The sequence below is a fragment of the Ceratotherium simum genome, chromosome 15 (genome assembly GCF_057802395.1).
Source record: "Ceratotherium simum simum isolate JZ-2026a chromosome 15, ASM5780239v1, whole genome shotgun sequence".
In the NCBI taxonomy this organism is placed as follows: Eukaryota; Metazoa; Chordata; class Mammalia; order Perissodactyla; family Rhinocerotidae; genus Ceratotherium; species Ceratotherium simum.
In genome coordinates this window covers 51,706,004-51,730,845 of record NC_141914.1, presented here as the reverse complement: position 1 = coordinate 51,730,845, position 24,842 = coordinate 51,706,004, and the positions used below count along the sequence as shown (strand labels likewise).

Below are 24,842 nucleotides of genomic sequence, written 5' to 3'. Positions count from 1 at the left end.
AAGATTAAGGGACCCATTGTTTGTGCTCTGCTTAAGATGGGAGCCCTAACTGAACGCACTCTGTCAATATTTTTCAACATTTTCATGGAATGTTTCAGATTTATGCCTCCATAAGATCATTATCTTTTGGCCCTCAGCCTATTGCCATGAGGTCATAACCTTTGTTCAAGAGAAGCCCAGTCCACTATTGTAATTACAGATTTGACTCTGTTAATAAAGAAAATGCAAACCACTAAACATTGAGTTTCTGCTCTCATAATAAGAAAACAGACTATAAGTTATATCAAATAATCAAAATTTACATGCTAAGTTAGAATGAGCCTTAGAACCTTAGAATGAAGAGGTCTTAGATGATATCTTGTGTTATAAATCATTCAAATGGAAACATCATTTGTAAAACAAATGGTCTTGCAGCATCTGTTTAAATATCTACAGTTACGCTATCGCACAACTTTTTGAGTTAGCCCAGTTCAGTCAAAATAGGTCTAACTGTTAAAATGTTCTATGCCTCCTTAAAATCTTATATTCACAGTTTCAATTAATTCTATACATGCTTGTGCAGTCATGAATAAGTCTAACCATGCTACTCCATGACAGCCCTTTAAATATTTGAAGCTCGTGCTCTTGTTCCTTCTTACGCCTTCTCTTCTCAAAATATCCCTAGGTCCTTCAACTCACTGACATGATCTCCTCACCCCTTGCTATCCTTGTGCCCTTTGTTTGGAAGGTCTCCAGCCCATGAATATCCCCTCTTGAAAAATATTACCCCAAAATGAAAACAATAACCCAAACAGGCTCTAACCAGAGGAAAGTACAACAGAGCTAACCATTACCCCCATTAAATCAGGTCACTGTACTTCTATACTGGAGCCTGGGGTTCTATTAGCTTTTATAGCCACTCCAACACCTTAGTGGGTTATATTATGATTTGACAAGGCCTCGCTGAATAAGTGGCCCAAACTAAGACATGATCTTTTACTTCTGTTTCGTATGCTGTCACCAGTTACCGAATTAACCTGAAGCAATCTTTCTTAACTCCATTTCTTGAACTGTTCTGTGGGTTCAATATTCAAACATTGCCCATGACTCTTGTTGTTTAACATGTTGTCATGTTGGTTAATGTGGAATTAATTATACATCAGTATGATTCTGTTAGATAATAACACACCTCATCATCATTCTACGCAGTGTTATGATTATTCTCTGAAACTGAAACAGCTGCCCAAGGTGAGCGTCTGCCCAGATTACGTCCAACCTGAACAGAATTTTTTTCCCCTAATCAAAACATTTTCTGCTCCCTCTTAAAGTTGACAAAGTGATTACAGGCATACAGAGTTCTGAATAGAAGAAAAACGTATGATTTGTATCACATGAATCAAGATGCCATCCAATCCACCCTAGGGAAAGTTGGTAGAAAATATGTCTTATTTTTTCTATCATAATACAGAAAATAAGCACTAGCAGTGTTGATAGCCTATGGCTTTTCACTTAGAATCAACAATGGGGGCACATCCCATGATTTTACTTTTTCAGCACCATCCTCAAACAAAGCAATGAAATGTAAGATGATGTGAATGAGCCCCTGAAATTTAAGAAGGCAGAATAATGGCTTGCAGGTGTGAACATTATTCATATTTTAAACAAAATTAAATTCTTCCCCATTACTCTAGGAAAATCAATATAACATAATTACCAAGAGGTAAGACGCTTCTGATATTTAAAAGATACGCTAATTTTGATGACAGTTTTCACTCATGTTAATCAAATAAAGTATGCGAATAGGATTTATATTATTAAGAATAATACCAACGTGAAGCTTAGGAACTAATCCTTCATTTATAGCCTAACTATTCTGTGAAATTTATAAACCCCAAACACAGGATCCTTTTATGTCGATTTCCTTCAAGTATAAATCAGTACAAAGAGAGCAACACAAAGGAGAGAGGGCTTAGCACCAACATCAGTGCAGCCTGTTTAAATACCCAGTTGATGTTTAGAAGAATGTGGTTATTCTAGGAGATGTTACACAAGGGTTTTTTAGTGAATACCTGCTTGTCTAAATATCAGAGAAGGCTGTAAAATGTTCTCTCTAAGATGTGGAATATGGAGGGAGTTATACTACTTCCCCTTTTTAAACATGATCAGGGTAAGGCAGGTACCATGCACTCTAGTAATACTTGCTGAACTTGAACATGTAGAATCTACATCTGTGACTTTAAGACAGGTAAGAGAAAGGAAGAAAGAAATCCATGCACCAATCCCTGTTTGAAATGCAGCACAATGTCAGATAACAGAAGAGAATCAGTGCTCCAAGCTCGAGTCACCACACACTGCCAATTCATGCTCAAGGAAAAGCATAGGGACCGGGAATGCCCCAGTGGCTATACCGATTGCTGTGAAAATTGCAGAGTTTGTTTAACATGCCCTATCCTATTTGTTTGAACATTTTCTTTTGTCATTTTTGTTAAACTGAAGGGAAAAGAATTCTGGTGAATTCACATAATTAGCATATTATAGGTACTTAGTGAATATTTATTGAAAGAATGAATAAACAAATATTTTTGATCACATGGAAAGCTGTGAAAGAATATGAAATTTAAAATGTAATATTTTAGAATCAACCAAGATTCTATTGAACTGGGCTAAAAGCCTTTATTTTATTTTATTTTTTGCTGAGGAAGATTCGCCCTGATCTAACATCTGTTGCCAATCTTCTTTTTTTTTTTTCTTGAGGAAGATTAGCCCTGAGCTAACATCTGTGCCAATCTTCCTCTGTTTTGTATGTGGGTCACTGCCACAGCATGGCTGACAACTAGTGTAGGTCTGCGCCTGGGATCCAAACCTGAGAACCCAGGCTGCCAAAGCAGAGTGCACGGAACTTAACCATTACGCTAGAGGGCCAACCCCTATTTTATTTTTTTAAACAGAACCAAAACCTGAACACAATGAGGGAGCCTCCTTCAAATTATTTTCACATCTTTAATACTTCTTATTTGAAGAGAAGTGGTACAAACTCAAATACTCTTACTTATATTAATCCTTTTTAAGACAATGATCACCTTAAAAAGTCATGTGAAAAACAACACTGTTTTATTAATTCATGTCACTAATCAGCTTGATAAACAATTTGTTCTGATGAGGATGAGGATGGTGGGAAGGAGAAGGTTAGACAGAAAGTTGAACTGAACACATGGATAACAGGATACTTATAAGTATGGGTAAGAGAGGTCTCTGGATTTTCAGTCAAAAGACTGGAAAAAAAGACACTATTTTCCATATACTTATCAAATTCCAAGCCAATAAATCTGCAGTGTCATCAAGTCTAATTTCTCCCTGCTTCCCACAGCACAAGAAAATTCCTTGCTATTCTTTCCTCTTCATACAATGACATACATTGATAGCGTTTTCAGAAAACTGCAGTCATAGAATGTATGGCTAAACCAACCTAAAACAGATACATATATCTGTTTCCCACTACTATTCACTCATTTATTCAACCTGTGTTTACTACGTGCTAACTCTGTGCCTGGCCTGGAGAACCATAGAACACTAGAGGTGGAAGACACATTAGACGTCATTCGTACCAAGTGTTGCAACCTCTGGGACCTTAGTGCAGGGCAGGTCCTGTAAACATGTGAAGAGTCGGGTGTAAGATACTAGGGAGTGGTGAGGTCTGTGTGGAACTGAAAACATATGGCCCTCTTAAGACATTCAAACTCAATTTCTTTTTTTCTCTTCTGAACACTGTAATCTGCCAGAAGCAGCCCACAGGCTATGAGTCTGCAATCTTCATTATGTCTGTTTAATTTTATTCAGATAATCAAAGAGTCATGTCCCGTTTCCAATATTACAAATCCAGTGAATTTGAAACTTCATGCTCCTCTCTCTCTGCCATTTTACTTCACTGTCTCCAGCCCATTATATGATTATTTTTATTGGTTTGGTTTGGTTTTTGGTCTTTCTTCTCTCTCTTCTTTGCTTTATTTACTGAATGTCAAATAAACAGTCCTTTTCCAGGAAGAAAAGGATGAGCTTCTGACCAATGAGATCAGACACTGCTGGTTATCTTGAGAGAGTTACCAGAACTCCTGTGAACAGCTGCAAGAAATGGAGTTGCTTTCAAAAAATATGAATGTTAAGGCCAAGGGACTATAAAACAATGAAATTACTTTCATGTTTGCTCAATGGAAGCAATTTCATCACCCTTCATACATGAGAGATAAGTTTTGGAGGAATTTTCCAGTCCTCCCACTCCCAATGAATCAATTGAATCAAATAATCATATTTGGCTCAGCAAATATTTATAATGGTCAATCCAGTTGTGTATTTAGTGACAGCCTTCTGTTTTAAAATAATTTTCTGTGTTAAGCTATTTCCAAAAATCTCTCTATATCACCTGTTCAGCTGGAGCTTTAATATAAAAATTAATTTTAGTGTTGATTTACTTTGTCTTGTGTTCCTGTAAGAATAAGACAGCCAATCAACACATCTAAAAAGAAAATATGTATCCTTAGCTCCTGTTCTTCCAACTTTATTCTACTGGATGAAGCCAACTAACAAGTAATGAACTGTATGAAAATGTAAATTGAATATAAATGATCTCATGTGAATTAATAGTGATAATAGCAGCTAGGCTACTCAGAAGTCAAAGTACTTTCCTTATATTCTAAACATAAGTATTACTGAGCTATGCAGAGGATAAAGTGGAGGATACCTGAAGCAACGTTGTATAGAATATTCTTCATCATCCTACTCAATCCCCTAAAAATTCAGACAACCCTGAAAACATGTTGTTACCATGATGTAAAGTATAAAACAATTAAGAGAGTCCTTAGTTATCTGGCTGATTACAAACATACTTTAGAGTCCTTTTTTCCTGCTTCTATATCTCTTTGTACTTTGCTCTATTTTGGCTCTTCAAATGTTATCTTAGAGTTAGTTTTTATAAATAGTTATCTCTCTTCCCAGCCAAACTCTCTCCTGAAGCTGATACTGAGTCCTTCCTGTTTGCCAGGCACTGTGCTAGGGTTCCTGGTACATAGCTGATGCTCAGTAAATGTTTATTACAATGAGATCCCATGGCGGGGGCTTTGCGATTTCTTTATTCTGTCACCAATAAATTTACATTACTGTGAAAGGAAAGACATTTCTAATCAGAATGAATGAGGTTAGATACAATAGGTACCTCTAGGACTCAATAAATATTAATAGTATTAGTGAAGGCTCTTTTGAAAATTAAACCCACTGAAAACTGCATTTTTATACATCTATTTATTGTGGTAGTTACAGTGCACTCTAAGAAGGAGCACTTAATTCATGATATAATCATCTTCAGTGGAGTTAATTAATTCCAGATTTTATTACATACTTGAGCTCACTTAATGCTTTAATCTCATGATATAAGGAGGTGGAAAAGGTAGGTGCAACAAGTCATCTCAAAAGCCAAGGGGAATTATAACTTGCATCTCAATTACAAGGCAAGGACTCATAAATGATTACCTAATTGTGGGGACTGAAAAAAAAAAATCAAGAAAGCCCGAAGCACTTCAGAAGTCTGAGACCAGATATCTGAGTTCCACAGTGGAGGGGAGGAAGGGAGGAGAAAGAAAGAAAATCATGGAGGGCAGCAGGCAGAGGTGCCTCGCCAGTTACCAGGGCTTCCAGGATAATGGTAAACTTATGCAAGAAATAAACCTGTCTTACAATGGACACGTTGACTGTCAGCGCCAAGGCCCAGCCCACTGGAAATCAGAGTTGCTGAAATATATGATTAGTGTTCTGTTTCATGCTCACTTTCATGCCACACCTTTCAGTGGAGGTCATCTTTCGAGTCATTAAATAATCTTAGAGTGATATGTACACAGAAGAGTTTGTTCCTTATCTTTTCCATGTCACACCTGGTGCTTTCCATGGGCTCTTTGTTCTTGTTTTAACAGAGTGTGTAAAGGTTGTTTTTTTTTTCCTTCCCGATGACTGACTTCAACTCAGCATTTTAACCCTATAACAACCACAGTTGTTGAGGATGTCTCTCTACCTAGACAGTTAGTTGTTAACCAAGATAATAATATAGAAAAACGTATTTTGATTTCAAACAATATACTGCAGTTTGGTTAAAGATTTTTCTTTTATAAATATATTTAGTTAAATTGCTACCCCTCCATTCCTTTCAAGTAAATATATTAATTCAATATTACTTGGTAACCTAATTCTGATTTAAGTTTCTCTTATGCCACTAATGCACAAGTGTTTTAAGTGACACAGTATCAAAGTAATAAAAGAACTCATGTTATCATCTGCCTTCATGTAATTATACTAGAATATTATATAATAAATACAATAAACTTTTACAGATTAATATGCACCATATGTATAGAAAAATATGTAAAACATATTAATTCAATTGATCTTCTCAACATTGACCATCTCAAGCCTGTGTGACAGACAAGACAAATTTTCGCAGATGAAAAATGAAAAATTCTAAGAAATTAGATGACTTATCCAAAATAGAAATAAGAAGTGGCAGGATCTAGACTAGAACTAGAGTCTTCTGGATTCTTGCTTTTCTTGAAACGCTCTTAGCTTCTGAGATAGCTCACTGTCCTGCTCCTCTGGCTATATATCCCTGTCTTCCTTAAGGATTCCTCCTTCTTTTTCAATCTCAGATGTGGCAAGACCTAGGGCTCAGTCCTTTGCCACCTTCTCTTCCTCACCCTCTAGTGGGTCCCATATACCACAGAAGTTTAAATATCATATGTAAGTTGATGACTCCCAAACTCACACCTCCAACTCAGACCTCTTCCTTAGATGCAGACTCCTACGTCCAACTGCCCACTTGATAACACCTCTTTGGGATTTCACAGCCATATCTGGCTTACCAAGCATATAACACAATTTCTGATTTAGCTTCCCCAAACTGGTTTCTCTCCCAATACTCTATACCATGGGACAGGGCTCCATTGGCCAAACAATACCTTAGTTTCCCTCCTTCTCCTTTACCCTTCACATCTTATCCATAATTCTTAGCTTTTCTTTCTCCCTCACAAATAAATTTGGAATTCCTCTTCTCCTCTCCAGTCTACTGCCATCACTCTAGTCCCAGCCGCATTATCGCTTCCCTAGAATATGCTACAATCTTTCACTCCTAATCTTGCCCCATCCCATGTGTTCTCCACACAGATGCCAAAGCATCTTTTAAAAGCAGAATCATGTTAAGACACATCCTTACTTAAAACTGCTAAAGGCTTCCCATTAGAATGTTTTAAATGTTTAGCTCTTAATAGGTAACATTCAAATATTTCTAAATACATAAAAAGTATAAAAAGTTAAACAGTGTAAAGCCCCCCACCATCCTTGTTTCCCATCTACTAGTCTCTCTCCCCCATAGATAACTGCTGCTCCCAGGTTCTTATGCCTCATCGCAATTTTAATAAGATGCAAATATTTTGCCCTGGCTACCGAGCCCAGCTGGATCAGACCCTAATACTCCTCCACTCTCATCTTGTTCCTCGCTCCTCCTCCCTCTCTATGCTCTACTCCCCCGACCTTCTTCGGTTTCAGGAATTAACCACATTCTTTCTTGCCTCAGGTATTCATTCACCCACACAATTTGCCTTAGCAGACCACCCCCCCCCCGCCCCGCAGCCTACTTCTGTATTCTCTCAGTCTCTCCTGAAATGCCATCTCTTGACAAGGTAGATTCTCCTCCGTTGCTTATTTAGCAAACTGATCACAGGTTATAATTATATGTCAATTTATTGACTCGCTCCCTGACTATCTCTTTCACTCGATGATAAACTCCAGGAGAACAAGCACTGGGTCTGTTTATTTCAGCCTTCTGCAGCTGCTACACCTAGTCGCAAGAAGAGCAGCTCAATCTTTGGGGCTCAATGAAGATTAAATAAAGTGAATTAATTAATACTTTCTATCCATCTCAAGATTGAGACTTTAATAAGACTTTTCCTGAATATTTATATTTACAGATGCTATGAAACACATTATAAAAATTGAGATATGGAAGCAACCCTTTGCCCCTCCAAAAAAGTGAGAATGTAGGGTTCTTTAAAAAAAATCCTATGTATTGAAGAATGTCATGGTTTTGTACACACAGACTGCTCCAGGCATAACAAATATGCTATCTACTCCTCAAAAATAAAGGGCAAATAAGAATTACATATTTTCACAGGACATCTTACAACAATGTATTTATGAATCTAAAGCTACTGCATATAATTCAATGCATTGTAATTAAAGTCTTTTGTCATTTGTTGCTTAAGAATTTTCTTTTGCTTCTACTCCTACATATGCTATTACTATTTTACTCTAAATAAAGACATTAAGTCAATAAAATTTTAGGAAAAAACACTTTTAAGTGTGAGTTAAGTGTTTATTTCTTTTTTCCTTCTAAAAAGGGGAGATGTCTAATGCTTTGTCCTGAATGAGGTTGTTATGATCAACTTTGTGAATTCCTTCCCCATAAAAGACACGTCTTCCTTCTCATCCTGAGTGTGGCTGTACATCGAAGGACACTCCAGACATTTCCCTTTCAGATCTCAAAAGGAAGTATTAATCAAACAAAAGATGGGAAATTATGACATTCAGCCACTAAGGTTTAACTCAAGTGGCCAAGTTTTAGTTGATCACGGGGTACAGGTGACTATCCATCAAATAACCCATCATAACACACATTAAAACGTCTGGGTTAATCAGGACAGAAGCCAAGAATAATATTTTTTGCTGAGCTCAATGAAGACTACCAAAGGAATTCCCCTGAAACTGTACTCTACAAACATGCAAGACCTAAAAAAAATAGTAATAGAAAAGGAATTCTGCCTAACGGTATCTTAAACCAGGCAGCAACACATTCTTCTGATGAACTATTAAATGGCTTGGATGACATATGCAAGTTTAAATTACAAAAATGTTAAAGCAATCCTGAAAGTCAATATAAAAATATGTATGCATATATATCCTAACTCTCTCAAAAATATCGGAGAATTTGATAAACTTTCAAAATATATTAAATAATACCAACAATGAGGCATAAACTACTGATATCATCATACACTCATTTCTTTTTTTTAATAATTTTATTTATTTATTTCTTTCTCCCCAAAGCCCCAGTAGATAGTTGTATGTCGTAGTTGCACATCCTTCTAGTTGCTGTATGTGGGACACGGGAGGCTGGAGAAGCGGTGCATCGGTGCACGCCTGGGATCCGAACCCAGGCCGCCAGCAGCGGAGCGCGTGCACTTAACCGCTAAGCCACGGGGCCGGCCCCATACACTCATTTCTTTTCCAACCTTATCCCCCAAGAATTAACTTCATCTGGAAATCAATGACAATTATATATAGAGGGAAATAGAAAGCTGTAGGATATAGACTGAAAAAGAAAAATATTCTCTCTTTGTTATGAGGATTCTTATGGCTTTTCATTACAAATACTAGAATTGGTTTTGTTTTGATACCTGCCTCAAATCTTGTCCTAGGCACGTATAATCACTGATACCACAATTTGGGGTAGCCACCTTGAATTTTTGTTGGGTTGTCATAACGTAGAGGATAAAGCACCAGCTTGAGAGTCCAGACTTGAATCTTGCTTCTCATCGTGCTAGCACATGACTCCCTCTGAGGCCAAGTCAATTAGGCACCTTGAACCTCAGTTTCCTCAACTGCAAAGTGAGGATGTGAGCTTGATGACGTCTGCAGCCCCATCATACCATGTGATTCTATGAAGAGCCATAGGAGCAGCCATTATGATCACCACAAGGCAAAACCAACCATCCCAGAATACTATACATCAGGGTCAGGAGAAGAAGCCCTTCCAAACAAAGGACAGCCGAGGGCCTCAGACTCCTTTTCCTTTAGACATCTATTGTAAAACTAACAATACCTCTAGTACTCTGTAACTTTCTCCAGCTACTAAAAATAATGAAAACAAGATTCATTTGGGCAATTTTGCAATTAATTTCTTAAAACCATCATATCTTTATGACATTAAAGACATTTCTGTCTCTATTAGAAAAATATCCATAATGGTTTGCACGTCATATATTAACACACATTCAACATTCATTCCATAAACATTGGCTGAGCACCTACTGTGTGCTGAGCTGTGTGTTCGGCACTATCTGTAGAAAGTAAAAACACTCAGTCCCTACCCTCAAGTCACTTATATTAGGTTAAGTCACTTATATTAGGTTGATCATATAAAATAGCTGATACTCAACCCTTTATGACTCACAAAATGGCAATTTCATGTGTCTCAACCGAATAGTTTTACAGCAAATTGTGTCATCAAACAGATTAATCCTTAAAATTACCAACAGCATTTTGGAAAGTCCCATTAATTCTGGAAAGTTGTTATGATGTCATTTAGTCATTTCTTAGAGAATTTCTTAACAGGGATTTTTGTTGTTTATTTTGTTTTTTGGGTGTGTGTCTGTTGTTGTTGTCATTGTTGTTTGGAAACATGCATTAATAATTATTCAGTTCTTGTGCATTTGTTTCAATGCTTTTTCCATAGCCAGTTAATAATTGACTGATCTACAATCTCCTCAGCATTATTTACCTAATGTATGCACACGCACACACACACACACAGGATGGCTTGCTCCCCTTTCTAATCTTAAAGTACTTTTCCTTTTCTTCCAACAGAGACATAGCTATATTCTGTTTCTCAAAGCTTATTTCCCTAAAAGGATTTTAGACTGCTTGAAAGTAGGATTGAAGCCTATGCTCCTTATGACCCACAGCCTCTATCACAGGGTCCCACATACAGTAGACACAACAAAATTACCAACTGAATGATAAATTAAATTATAAAAGAGACATCTAATTGAAAATATATAGTAACATCCAATCATGAAAGCCAGGGAAAAACAGATGTTACGTTTCTTGCCAACCATGCTACTATTTGTCACATGCTGTAGCAGTGGCAGCCATATCATATTCTCAAATTATTCTTCACAATGACTCTAAAAAAGAAAATCACTGCATCACAGTATATGAGTTGTCGAGTATGTCTAGCACATTAGGGAGTTTTGTGCATTGGATAGTAAGTACCTCTAGTTATGTCAGTTAGAACAAGTAAATTTCCAGCTTTGCCTTAGGAAAGGAAAATATTTATCAGGAAAATGAATAATAAGGTTTGCATTGTGATACAATAAGGGAAAAGCTTGGTAAGTTTATACAAAGACCATGGATAGTTCAAAATTTCCAACCACAGTAAGACTTTCTCTAAATGGAGCTTTCTCTCAAAATAAACAAACAGCTGAAAATATCCCAATTTTGAATAACTGTCTCAAAATTTGAATAGTATACCTATCTGAGCAAAATCAAAAACACTTCCCCAAATGATTAGCATGTAGTGCACATATCAATTGCTTCATAGTGTAAGAAATGTCGAATGGCACTGGAGACAATGCCACGCTTTCCTGCACAGTGCAAACATATTTCTTCTTGAGACATGGTTTACATAATACAGGAAACAGCTTCATCTGGTTCCTGGTCTTTTTGATCAAGTCAAAAGACTTAAAGGAAAAAGTGTTTCTTTTACATTTTACTTTTTTTTTGCACTTTTGTTTTTCACAAGTTATATTTCCCTAAATTGAAAATGGGAACTGGACAGATATGGAGAGCAATGTCCTCTAAGAAATACTTTACTAAAAGGCAAGCTCATGCCCTTTTTCACAAATTCTACAGACGGCCAAAACAAGAAAGAGAAAAAAAAGGTCTGTGATTCAGGAAAAGTTGATTCCACAGTTTAAAATGAAATGTTTACTTAAAAAAAAAACAAAACTCAAAGGCCTAAAGGTAGGAAAACTACTTGGAGTGTTTGAGAAGCAAGGTAGCTACCGTGGCTGATGAGACAGAGGAGGAGGTGGGAAGAGATGAGGTCAGAGAAGGCACAACATGTCGGGCCTTTGGGGCCTTGTGAGCCTGGTGGGGACCTTGCATTTTACTTCGAGTGAACTAAGAAGCCATTGGAGAGTTTTGAGCAGAGGAGTGAACTGACTTAGGTTTTTAATCAGTCACCTTGGCTGCAATGTGGAGAACAGATTATAGTACAACCAAGTTGGAAGTGAGGAGACCAGTTAGGTATATGTTACCTTCATCCAGCCAGAAATGGTGGTGATTGGGACCAGGGTGGTAGAAATGGCAGAAAGCAAATGGACTCTAGATGTATTGTGAATAAATGAACTGATGTGATTAATGATTAATTAGATGTAGATGTGAGAGAATGAAAAGAGGCAAGAACGATTCCAAGTTTTTTTGATCTGAGCACATGATAGAATAGGGAAGAGTATAGAAGAAGCAAATCTGGGAGGGAGGAGAAAACCAAGAGTTCATTTTTTGACATGTTAATAGTGAGATGCCTATTAGACATCCACATGGAGATGTCAGCTGGAAGTTGATCTCCAGGCCGGGAGTTAAAGAAAGAGATCTAGGATGGAGATATCAACTTGGGAGTCATCAGTGTAGGGCTGGTATTGAAGCTGTGAGAATGGTAGAGATCAGTGTCCAAGAGAAGGAATATGGACAGAGATGAGAAGAGATGGAAGTACTGAGCCTCTGGGTATACCTAGAAGGCAGAGAGAAGACAAGGAACCAGCAAAAGAGATTTAGGATCAACCAGTGAAGTAATTTAAGAAGCGGGCTTTGAACGGCTTGCAGGAATTCAAAAAGGAGGAAAGGAGGAAATTCAACAAGGAGGAAATGATTAACTGAGTCAAATTCTAAAAGCAAATTGAATAAAATGAGGCCTGAAGATTGACCATTGGATTTGGCAATATGGAGGTCACTGGTGGCCTTAACAGAAGAATCTTTTTGGTGACATGAGATAAGAATGAGAGAGAAAGAGGAACAATAGATTACAGTGTTTTGCTCTAAAGAGGCGCAGAGAAATAATGCAATAACTGGAGTGGTAAGTGGAGTCCAGAGAGATTTGTTTCTAAAGAGGGAGGATTTACAGTGTGTTTATACAATGATGAAAATGATCAAAAAGGAGAGAAAATCTGATGATGCTGCAGAGAGAGGGGAGAATTGCTGGAGGATATGTGCAGGTAGGTGAGAGAAGATGGGATCCAGTGCACAAGGGAAGGACTCACCGTAGACTTGAGCAAGGACATCAGGAGCAGGGTGACAGGAGAGAATGCAGAATGAGAGGGGCAGATACAGGAGGCTTCCTCAATTTAGTGATGTGTCATGTGAACATTCTCGTCCTAGTCTAGTTTCTCAGTGAAATAACAAATACAGTTATTGGTTAATAGTGAAAGAGAGAGGAGGTATGGGGGTTAAGAGGAACAGAAGAAAGTATAAAATAGTTGATATAAACTGAATGTTTGTCCCCCCCAAGAATTCATATGTTGAAACCTAATCCTCAATGTGATGGTATTTGGAGGCAGGGCCTTTAGGAGGTGATTAGAACAGGAGGATGAAGCCCTCATTAGTGGATTTAATGCTCTTATAGAAGAGGCCCCAGAGAGCTTCCTCAACCTTTCCTCCATGTGAGGACACGTTGAAATGATGGCCCTCTGTGAACAAGGAAGCAGGCCTTCACCAGACACTGAATCTGCCAGTGTCTTGATCTTTGACTTCCCAGCCTCCAGAACTGTGAGAAATAAATTTCTGTTGTTTATAAGCTACCCAGTCTATGATATTTTGTTATAGCAGCCTGAATAGACTACACAGTAGTTGTTTAGGAGTAGTATAGAGGCAGAGTAGGTGGAGAGTTGGATTTAACTAGGGTTTGGGACTGGCCAGTTGAGAAGTAAGGGAGTTGAGGGGATATGTGAAAGAGTGTTCATAAATGATGGGCCAAAGCAGTTAAGACTACTGAGCCAGGAAAGTCAACCAGGACAGTCAGTCACTGATCAAGAAATAAACTTCCTTTTTATTAAGCCACAGACTTTTAGGGTCTATCTGCAACTGCATCCTAACCTAACACAACTAATTCAGAATATCAGATTCTTTATGTTTCAGTCTCATCTTATTTCTGACTTCTTATTCCTTGTGATCTGCCATACACAATTAGCTACAGTTTCCTAGAATACCCAGAGCTTCCTCCATCCTGTCCCCTTCACCAGCTTAGCCCCCCTGGGTCACTTCTCTTCTCTCGTCCTTCATTTCACAAATGTTTTATTGATCACCTCCTAAAATGGGCCAAGCATGAGTTGACCACATTGCATTAATGAATATCTTCCCCACAAACTCCTGCTCAGTGACTGGCACATATTTAGCACTGGTTTATAGATGAATGAATGAATGAACTCTCAACCATGAGTTCATCCATAATCATTTATCTGTAGAGGTGGAATGTGTTAAGAGAAAAGGGAATTTACATAAAATGTGTGGTTCATAGGGTTATGCGTCCATCCGTGCTCTACTCTAACATAACACTATCAATGTAATCAGTTAATCAAAATTACCATTTAATAAGTTAAATTTACTGTTTTCCAATTTCTTTTTACATTCATTTTCATTCTCTTAATAATTCCCATAACTGCCTTTTGATAGGAAAGTGTGAGAAGAAAAAATGAGAAGAGAACAATAAAAGACGTCCAAGAAGGAAGTGGAGGAAAAGAAGAAAGAAGAGAAAGAAACAGAAGGAAATAAAACAGAGGCAGAGGGGGAAATAGGGAAGTGGAAATGGGAGAAAGAGAAAAGCATCCGTGGCAGAAACAGAGGGAGAAGAAAAGGCAAAGAGAAGATCACAGGGAAGGGTTTAAAGAAATTGCTAACAAAGCATTTAGGGGAGTTGAGAAATTCTAGGAGGGAACTGGAGAACTCTGGAATATTTATAGTAATCCTTTATTTCTCTAAATATTGGTGAATATTTATTAATAGTAACAACAGGCCATATTTCCAGAATATTTATAGTAATCCTTTATTCCTCTAAATATTGGTGAATATTTATTAATAGTAAGAACAGGCCATATTTACGGAGCACTTACTATGTGAAAACACTGTGCAGAGCCCTGTACAGTTACCATGGCTACAATTCCTCACAACTACTATTATCCTCATTTTACAAAGGGGGAAACTGAGGCTCTGAGTAACTTACCAAAACACACAGTGAGTGGGATTGCTGAGCCTCAAATCCAGACCGACCCATGCTCTTACCCAACATGGCTCAGTTCCTCTTTGCCCATGCTGCTTTTGCAATCAGGATATGCAGACCAGGGTGGATTCCGAACCAGCTGACAAGGCTTTCTCACATCTCTCATCCTTCCCAGGCCAAGTCCAGAGGAAAACTGAGAAGGGAGACATGAGGAGCTGCTGGGATCAGTCCTATGCTCCCTGACCCCAAGGACCTGAATGTGAAGCAGATGGGACCAAGACGCTCATCCAAGACTCACACTGTCCTGTTCAGCTCTTTTGACACTTCATTTGGATATATCTGTTTATTCTTTTTAAAATACATTTGTGCTCACAAATTGGGAACCAAAGGACACAGACAGAAACCCTTTCTAGAGATGTTCTGCCTCCTTCTGAGAGAGGATGGGAAAGAGAAGAATTTAGCCATTTTACTGATGGCTGGAAGAAAGTTATCAAAAAGCTAAGAGCCTTGTGTGTCTTTGCATGTTAGGTCTCTGGATAAAATTTTCTGGATGTGTCCATATCAGAAATAACAACACGGCCATATACTACCCTGTGTCCTTCCAGCATCCATAGCAATTATTATTATCTGATTTCAACAAATTCTCACTGAGCCAGAATAGAGCCTCAGAATCCTTCACAACATAGTACTCCAGGCAGCCATTAACAACAGATGACAACGAGCACAGGATTTAAATCAGTTTGTGATTCCTGGTATAGACATGTGTCATCACTAGATGTAGCCCCATGACATCATAAATTGCCTAACACAGGTAAGGTCAAACAGGAACCCAAATGTTTAAGACTAAAGTCACTTGTTCTTTGGTCAATAATTACTTTCCCAACATATTCAACAGGAGCTTGTGCTTTCTTAATTAGACATTTAGGAGCTAACTAAGAAACAATACAGTTAAATTGAGAAATGCTAATGCCTCTGTAATTCACAGTAATTTTTAAGGCCTGACCAGGAAATAGAAAACTATTTGACAGTGTCTGGGCTAAACGCCATGGATGGCATCTACTGTTTAGTGTTGTATAATTTACAAACTTCTGTTCTTTCAACAACTACTCAGCAAATGAAGTTGCTAAGTAAATATACAGCTCAAAAACAACACAGAACTAACCCACCCCTCACATCTTGCAAAAACATGGTGGCCTATCTGGGAAGACAATGTGTATAAACCGCCTGCCAGAAACACCCAGATACTGAACAGTCTCATTATAGAAAACAATTTAAGTTTCCTAGGATGTCTCAATGAACTAAAAATCTTTTAATTCTATGAGTAAAATGCATTTGTGGCTGACACAGTCACATCCACAAAGTTTGATGATGTTATTTTAGTTCTAGGGCTCTGTAAAATAAGGCATAGGGCACAAACATCACACAGACAGGAGGTTTCCTGTGCATTCACATCTGTCAAACATTTTCCACTTAGAAGAAATATAATTTTAATCAAGTCTTCATTATATGTTTCAGTAGTCAAAAAAAAAAGAAAACCTGCCCATTATTCTTCATTTATATCTGTCTATCTTAGAAATCTCATGACAATGGCAGTTGCAATCTTTAATAAATTAGATCAAAGAGGGCGTGATCCCAGAGATACAGAAATGGAGTTAACTTTTTCTCAGTGCCAGGACCTTACAAAGGGTTTATTAAATGGTTCTCTTTACTTACTATGGGCCACAGAGTGACAGGGCCCAGGGATGAGGGTTTGAGTGACATCAGCAATATTACTGACTTAAGCTGTTAGAAACGCTTTATTTGCTTTATAAAAATTCTCTGCCAATTCTTGCATTAAAGTTAAACAAGTAACTGGAATGATAACACTCAAAAGATAGTATCCAAAAAAAAAATTGAATGATACTAAAAAATTTCCAAACTCAATGTTTTCAGAAAGGTTAAATAGCATTAGAATATGTGGTTGGAGAATTTTTTTTATTGGTAATATGACAATGATTATATGACACTCAGATTAAGGTTAACATCCTGCAAAAAGAATTCCTTTTGTCAACTGGTGGTCTGTGGCTTGAGACTTCACTGAAAGGTTTCACTTGAAAAGGCTATGAAAACATCAGCCACTGATCCAGAAGTTCTCAACAGCTCAGAGACACAAGGTCATTCATAATTGTCTCCATCTTTCTTTCCTCTCTCCAGAGTATAATTACTTCAAGAAAAAAAAATCCTGGTTTATTTTACTGAAATCCAGAAACTCACCGCTGATACAGCAACAGCTACTTCCCTCATCCCTGGTTTAAATATCCGTAACTGTCACCACTCCTAGGTATATTCCACAAGACAATGCCTCACCCTTAGTGGGTCTAATTTTCAGAATCTGCATATTTTTAAAATATCAGCTTACCAGTCTTTAGTATCCATAATGAATTGATCATATGGAAACAGATATTAACATTTGGTTGGGAGGAAGAGAGATAGAAGAGTGAAAAAATAACAGGGTCCATCTGAAAATGAGAATCTCAGCTCCATCATTTACTAGCTGTGAGAAAGTAGGAAAGTTATTCAATGTCTCTCGTGCCCTATGTGCAAAGTGTGGAAATGATACCTACCTCAGGGGGTTGTTGCGTGGGTTAACAGAGGTAACATGGGTCACATGACCATGGGCACCTGGTGATAGAACCTTAACAAATTAACTGTCTTGACTTAACAAGATGAGAGTCAGGAAATATTTCAAAAGTATAACATCTTATTAGGACAGGGGAGGGAGTTTGTAAATCACCTAACCAGAACCTTCCACATGTCCAAAGGATTTAGCAAGTAGGAGGTCACCGAGTGACCTTCGCCAGAGCAGTTTCAGAAGAGTGGTGGAGACAAGAACGATGTCTAGGGAAATAATGGGAGGTAAGGAAATGGAAAATATGAATCTGGACAACACTTTCAAGAAGTGTGGCTGTGAAGTGAAGGGCAGAGAAATATGGGGTTGGGCGTGGGTTTTGGAATGTGTGTGTCTGTTGGGTATCTTTAGGATGGGAGAGTTTGAGCATTTGCAGGGCTGAAGGTCAAGGTCAGATATAAATAGAAGGACCATATAATTTATCACCCAAACCAGACATTTTTGAGAGTGAAAGTGTATGCTATTAATAATTATGCTGGGACAATAGGAGTAAACTGGAACTCTCCCAGGCCAACCAGAGAGTCTGGTGATCCTAAGGATAAAGGAAGATGTTGAAGATATACAGAAGGAAAGAAAAATTGATGGAGCAAGATGCCTGACAAGGGAGGGGAGAGTGGGATCAGAGTAGAGGCATAGTTGTTAGGGGTAAGAAAGGAATAAAAAGGTTAACTCTTTCCCATGTGCCAGACACAGGTCAAAGCCAGCTACATCCCTGTTCTCAGAAAACTTACAGTTTAGTGCCCTGATGATCACGATGTAAGAGGAAGGGAAGAAGGGCACAGGGTTGTCCACTCCACCAGAAGAAGAACGTGTGACATCTGCTTTTGAGAAAATGTCCTAGAATTTCTCTAGGGGGCAAGTTGTAGTTTGAAATACTATAATTCAGTGTATTTTTCTTGCTTTTTTTTATTGGCCACATATTTGTTTTGAAATTTTGAAGATCGAAGAAAGTTGTTTTCTTTAGTTTTTGTCTTTGCTTTGTTATCACAAGAAGACATAGGCTAAAAATTGCTCAGAAATTCACTGAATGACAGGGAAGCAGCTATCCTTTAGTGAACATATGTTACTCTCCAGGTTCTGTGCTAGATTATATATATGGCTAGATTATATATGTGTGCTAGATTATACTTACTGTGGGGATGTGTAGTCTATGGGTTCTATGCTCAAGAAGTAAAGCTTATTGGAGAAAAAAATTATAAACCAATAATTAAAGGTGAACTGTGAAATACTGAATGGGGTAGAGAGAGTACTGTTAGAATACAAAAGAAGAGTTTAAATCTGGTTCAGTCTGATCAGAAAATGTGTCACAGAAGGGAAGACAGCTAAGCAAAGCCTTGAAGAGTGGGGCAAGGATTTTTCAGGGAGGTGGAATGGGTCCATATGTGGTTTGGTAGAAGAAAGGTTGGTGGAGGGTGGTCAAGGGAAGGCTCGGGGAACACTTCAGGCAAGGTGCAAGGAGGAGGTGAATGTTACCAGAATCCAAGGCGTGGGGCTGGAAGAGGAGACAGTGGAAAGGAATATGGGAAGGAAAGAGGAAATACACTCCTAATGGTTGCTATCTTAATTCAATACCCAACTGATGAAACTGGATTTCTTTCTGCAGAAAACATGGAGACAGTGAAGATTTTTTCCAATTTCCAAGGCTGTCCTTCCAGAGCTGGGATTGTTGAGGGCCAGACAGTTTCTTCAAATATCTTCAACTTTTTTTACATGATCTTACAAAATAATATTGATCACCCTACATGTGGCAGCCCTTATAAGCAGATCATTTATTTCTGAGCTACAAGTAGACACCGGACTTTCCAGCAGTGTGATATGACACTTTGATTTCACAGGAGAATTAGCTAGGTCTATTGTGTGCTTCCTCTTAGGTGGTGCTGAAAGTATTTCTAACCCTACTATGTCATCTGGACCCAAATATTTTTTTTCTCCACTCTCTACTGAGATGTGATGAAACTTGCCAGCAGAGGAATAAAGATAACAAGGATCTGACAGGAGTGGAGATTAGGTGCGAAGGCTAACACCCAATCTCATCTTACATTCACAAGGAGGATCTAGGGCTTTGTCTTTTGTATACTGCTTTATTTCCCATATCCATGGCAGCACTCTACACTAATCCCTCAACAAGCTCTAAGTATAAGGAGCTTCTTCATTAAAAATCGCTTGAAAGTTCTTTTTCTTGAGCCTGACCACAACTGACCAGGGTAGAATCAACTGAACAACTTAACAAAGTTCTCTCTTTGAAAAATGAAGTATCATATGGTTAATTCTTTCTAGAAGAATGTTTCACCATCTTAGAAAAAAAATTTCTTAAAAATGGAAAATGCCAGTGAATGGCTACTAAAGGTTGATGATAGTAATTCATTCATTAAGAAGCTCATACAATAATGGAACATGGTTTAGTGGGGAAAAAATGGTTCTCCAGGGAAAACATATAATATCCTGGGTCCAAGCCATGTAGAATTACCATATGCATTCACACATAATGCATTCACAACCAAGACAGGAAGAGCCACTGTCCCTAGGATCCATCTTGACCTCAGAAATAACTGGCTTGAGGAGTTCAGAAACCAATGCTCAGAAAAGGGTCATTACCTCCTGACCCCCTTCTTCCCCCAATATTGTGTGTTTCCCTTCTAGAGACTTTATTTGGGAGTTCCACTTGGTAGTGAAATATGAAGGCATTAGAAATTCACCAGTGAATGTTGGATTGCCTTTTGTCACACAGCCACTGGATCTATCTTTCTGTATCATGGAGGCGCATAAACATTTGGAGGGCCTAGGAATTAGAGGAGAGACAGACAGACAGAGCGGGGAAAGCCTCTCTAAAAGCAACAGTATGTCAGGAGCTCAATATTGAATCCAGAAATTAATTTATGACAAGACTGATGTCTTTCAGTGAAAGAACATGTAACTGTTTACCAAATGTAACCACAGTCACTCTGCCCAGCAAGCCCCCGAAGGACCTGAGCACTGCCTCTGCATCCCTTCCTTCAGACAATGCGTCCTTGTTCCATGGCCTCCCAGCTGTGACAGGCATGATAAAAATGGAGATTGTTTTTATACTCTATGTGCTGTTTCTACACTGACAGCAGCATGGGTATTCGCCAAATAAGCAGAGTATGTTGGCATTTTTATAAATAAAGTGCCTGGTTTTGACAGTAATCTGTGCAGGGAGGACTTGGAGGATGGACAAAAAATGTCTTCTTTCCCATGATAGGAAAAATGCCTCCTTGGCTATTTTTCAACACACTGAAATTTCTTTTGACCAAAAGGCAGCCAGGAGCACGGCGATGACATCAGCCCAGCCGCAGCCCTGCTCTCCCCAAAAGGACACAGGGAAGTATTTCTTTCCTCCATGGCTTGCAGGAATGTGTTCCTGGGGCTTCCTGAGTTATACAAGGAGGATTTTATTTCACTAGAGTAGCGGCTTGGGGGTGGAGAGGGAAGGAGTGCGGAAACTAACGCTCAGCGAACTCCCACAGTGTTCTGGGCTTACAGAAATTGTTTTGTTCAATCATCACAATAACCCTGGGAGGTGGGCATTATTGTTTCCAATTTACAGACAAGGAAACCACGCAAACTCTGGTATGGTAACAAATACTCTGTCCACAGCAATCCACCCCAGAAGTAGTCAGATGTGTAGGGACAGTCAAAGTATGAGAAAGGGACATACACATTTCACCCTTAAGAAAATCATCTTTGTGGCTAGAGAATTTCAAGCACATGCTCTGTCTGCTGTATATACTTAATATTTGTTTTGTCAAAAAAATATTTTACAGTTTTTGAAGTATTTTTATAGACATGTCTCAAAACTTCCTTTAAGAAACCCTCTGGGTAGGAGGTAGAGCTTAATTATTATTTGACAAATGAGAAAACTGACCTTTTGAGAATTTAGGCAAAGTGCCAAAGTCACAGCTAATGAGTGGAAGAAAAGGAACTCATGGCAGGTCTTCTGATTCTTCTTCCCTGGTGCAATGTCTTCCACTTCACTCTGATTCTCTTATTACTGAGCATGATAGAAACTCTAAACGAAGACTTTCCTGCTGCTTGTGCAGGAGGAGGGTCATGACAATGGGTTGGGGCTCACACCATTAATGCACTTTGCCAAGAAAAACTTGTTCTGACAACCAGAACATTCAACTGTGGGGACTTTTTACCGAGGGTATTTCCACAGCTTCTTCTCCATCACTCTCCTCCCTTCTCTGCCAACTCCCTCGTCCCTGTCAGATCAAGCCATGCTTGGTACAGATCGGAGTTACTTTGCAGATTGTGGCTCCTATGGTAACAGCACTTCACACCACACACAGCTTATATTTTCCAGGGAGCAGAGTACTAAACCCAGAATGATCGATACCACAGCATAGAGTCTAACCTAGCATGGTTTTGAGAACTCCTATATGAATAGTGAAAGGTCTTCACTGAGCTTCTGGGTAGGAGGTGAAGAGAAGCACCCTAAGGTGACAGTGCGGCAGCAGGCCATTCACACAACAAGAGCACGACGAAGGGTCCAGTTTGTTTCACTTGTGGAAGTGAACCTTGGACTGTCTTTCCAGCAACCACTGGATCTGGGTGGGATGGTCTTCGGGCCAGTGGGTTACTGTTCTGCCAGCCAAATTCCAAGTGAATGTTTACAAACTCTGCTCTCCACAACAGGATTCAGAAACACCAAATAAAGGCCATGATATAAAGACTGAAAAATCAAACCTACCCCTCACCACCACTTTTTAAGGAGTATTTAATAATTCACTTCATCCTCCTTTAAAGGGTAAATTTAGCACTGTTGGATAGTTTAAGATAAATGTGTCCGACGGGCATGGAAAGCCCCAAGACACTACTTTATAGTACTCTAACGTCAACAAACCTTGAATCTGAACTGAGACACCGTTGGAGAAGATGGAAAATTGAGTTCAATAGTAACTTGGTTTTTGATCCTTCAAGAACACTAAATGCACTGTATCAACTAACATATACAATCTTCTGACGTCTGAGTGGCCTGTATTTCCTTTCTAGAAGTTAGCCGACAAAGTCTGCTGCTCCTTTTAGCTTCCCTTTAATAAAGTAAAATAACTACTTTGAATGTTATTTATGATTGGGTCTGGGGGTGATAGTTGCCAGATGTGAGATCCTTCATGTAAACTATTAAAAGATGAAGATCCCTGAAGTTGCATTGATTTCCACAAAGCAGAAATGGAACCCAAAATGTCAAAATAAATACCGCAGCTTCCAAAATATGTAACACCAAAGTCAATTCAACAACCCTATGTGCCTGCCACTGGACTAGGCACTAGAGGTGAAAATATGAAGAAAATGAGCCATAAGTGGCTTAGAAGCCAGCAATGGGCTGAGGCAACATGGGACAATAAGGACCATACCAACGGTGTGTGCCAACAGTGCTGTAGGAGCCCAGAGGAAGAGGAGGGATTATTCTACTTTGGAAAAAGAGCTTGAGGAGGCTCACAGTGGAAGGAACATTTGAACTAGGTTTTGAAGGATGAATAAGTTTTTGTCGAGGATCTATAGAGGGAAGGGAAGAAAGAACCCTCTAGGCAGAAAACGGCATAGGCAGAACATTAGAAGAGAAAGAATAGATGCTCTTGAGCATATGGGGCAATGTTGTACTCAGAAAAAGAAAAAATTATACCACCTGAACCTTTACAGTAAATTGTTTTGAAAAAGTATATTAATTTCAGATGTAAAAACATTTTCCTTGCGTACAAGTAAATAGTGTAATTGAAGTGACAGAGTAGACATGTAGAATTTATTATCTGAAAGAAAATCTAATCAATAGGTATTTCATTTTGAAAAGTAAATGAAATATTATGGAGAGAGTGGCCTTTTAAGCTTTGATTTTTAGATTCAGAAAAAGAGCTTAATTTTCAGTGACAAGGTCACTACTAGTTGAATGGTCTCCTTTCGCTTCCCACAGAAATGATGGTTCTTCTGCTCTTGAATTACTTATTAAAATCCAGCTTCACTAATTGGAATTTATTTAAATTTTTTTTGTAGAGCAGCAAATTAAAATCATGTTGCCTTTGTTATTTCTACCAGTTCAGAAGGGCGTTAAAGTACTTATGTGAAATTAAACATTTAATTTCATGAAACTGTTATTGGTGTGTAACAAAATCCTCTCTTTTCAGTTCATGCTAATTAATATTCAATGCAATAAGTACACATGTATTTAATACTATTATCATCAAGGAAGGGCAAAGGGTTCAAGTTATTGTAAAGGACGATGTGGGTATATTTTATCTCCTGCTAATTAGCAAAATTAGATGAGCTTTTGGAAGATTATTTGAAAGCAAAGGTTTGCCAAGCCTACTTTCAATAAGCAGTTTTTATGCTCCCAATAGCCTAAGACTCAACTCTTAGATGACAAAAATAAATCTTTGGGTACATCCATCATGGTTAAAGCAAGCCACTTCCAAGGTCAACTATAGGGGCAGACACAAAAGCTGTGCCAAATAGCCACATATGCAAAATCACAGACATCAGCTCCTCTGAAACAAATGCTCTACCTTGCAAAAGAAAAATTATTTAGTTGTTTGCATTTATGGTAATGTGCTGATATAGCTTGATTTGGAGACATCATGAAAATTGTGTATCTTTTTGCCAGTTGGATGATATCTTCTCATAGAAGTAAAAAAAAAATAGCATAAAAACATTGATCCATGCTTTTGCCAAGATCTAGGTCAGGGAGTAAATTGCATATATCTTAGGCAATGTATACATCATGCAGTAGACATTACATACACACTTTATCATTATTGAGGCGGGCCTTCTTTCAAAAGGATGTCTTTGCTAAATAAATGCGTCCTCATAACAGCCTTTGAGAAGTAGACATGCGCTGATCCTGTAACACTCTACACCTCTTTGAAGCCCTTAAATGCCTCACTTCAAAAACATGTCCTATTTTAATTATATCATCCTGGTACATGAGAGATAAGGTGATTTCTCTACTTCCTGGATCAAAAGGAACAGCAAGATTAGACAGAAACAGCACATCAACTATCATATGAGCTGTCTCTAGATTACAACATTTGAAGATTTTATGTCAATGCTACAACCCTCCTTTCAGTGTCTACGAGGAAGTTTCTGCACTTTATTTGACCCGAC

General features: G+C 38.4%; 1 protein-coding gene across 5 annotated transcripts in view; it reads right to left on the bottom strand.

Annotated features, from left to right (window-relative positions):
* Positions 1 to 24,842, bottom strand: part of MECOM (MDS1 and EVI1 complex locus) — a 345,813-nt gene that overhangs the window by 205,830 nt on the left and 115,141 nt on the right. The window lies entirely within an intron of this gene.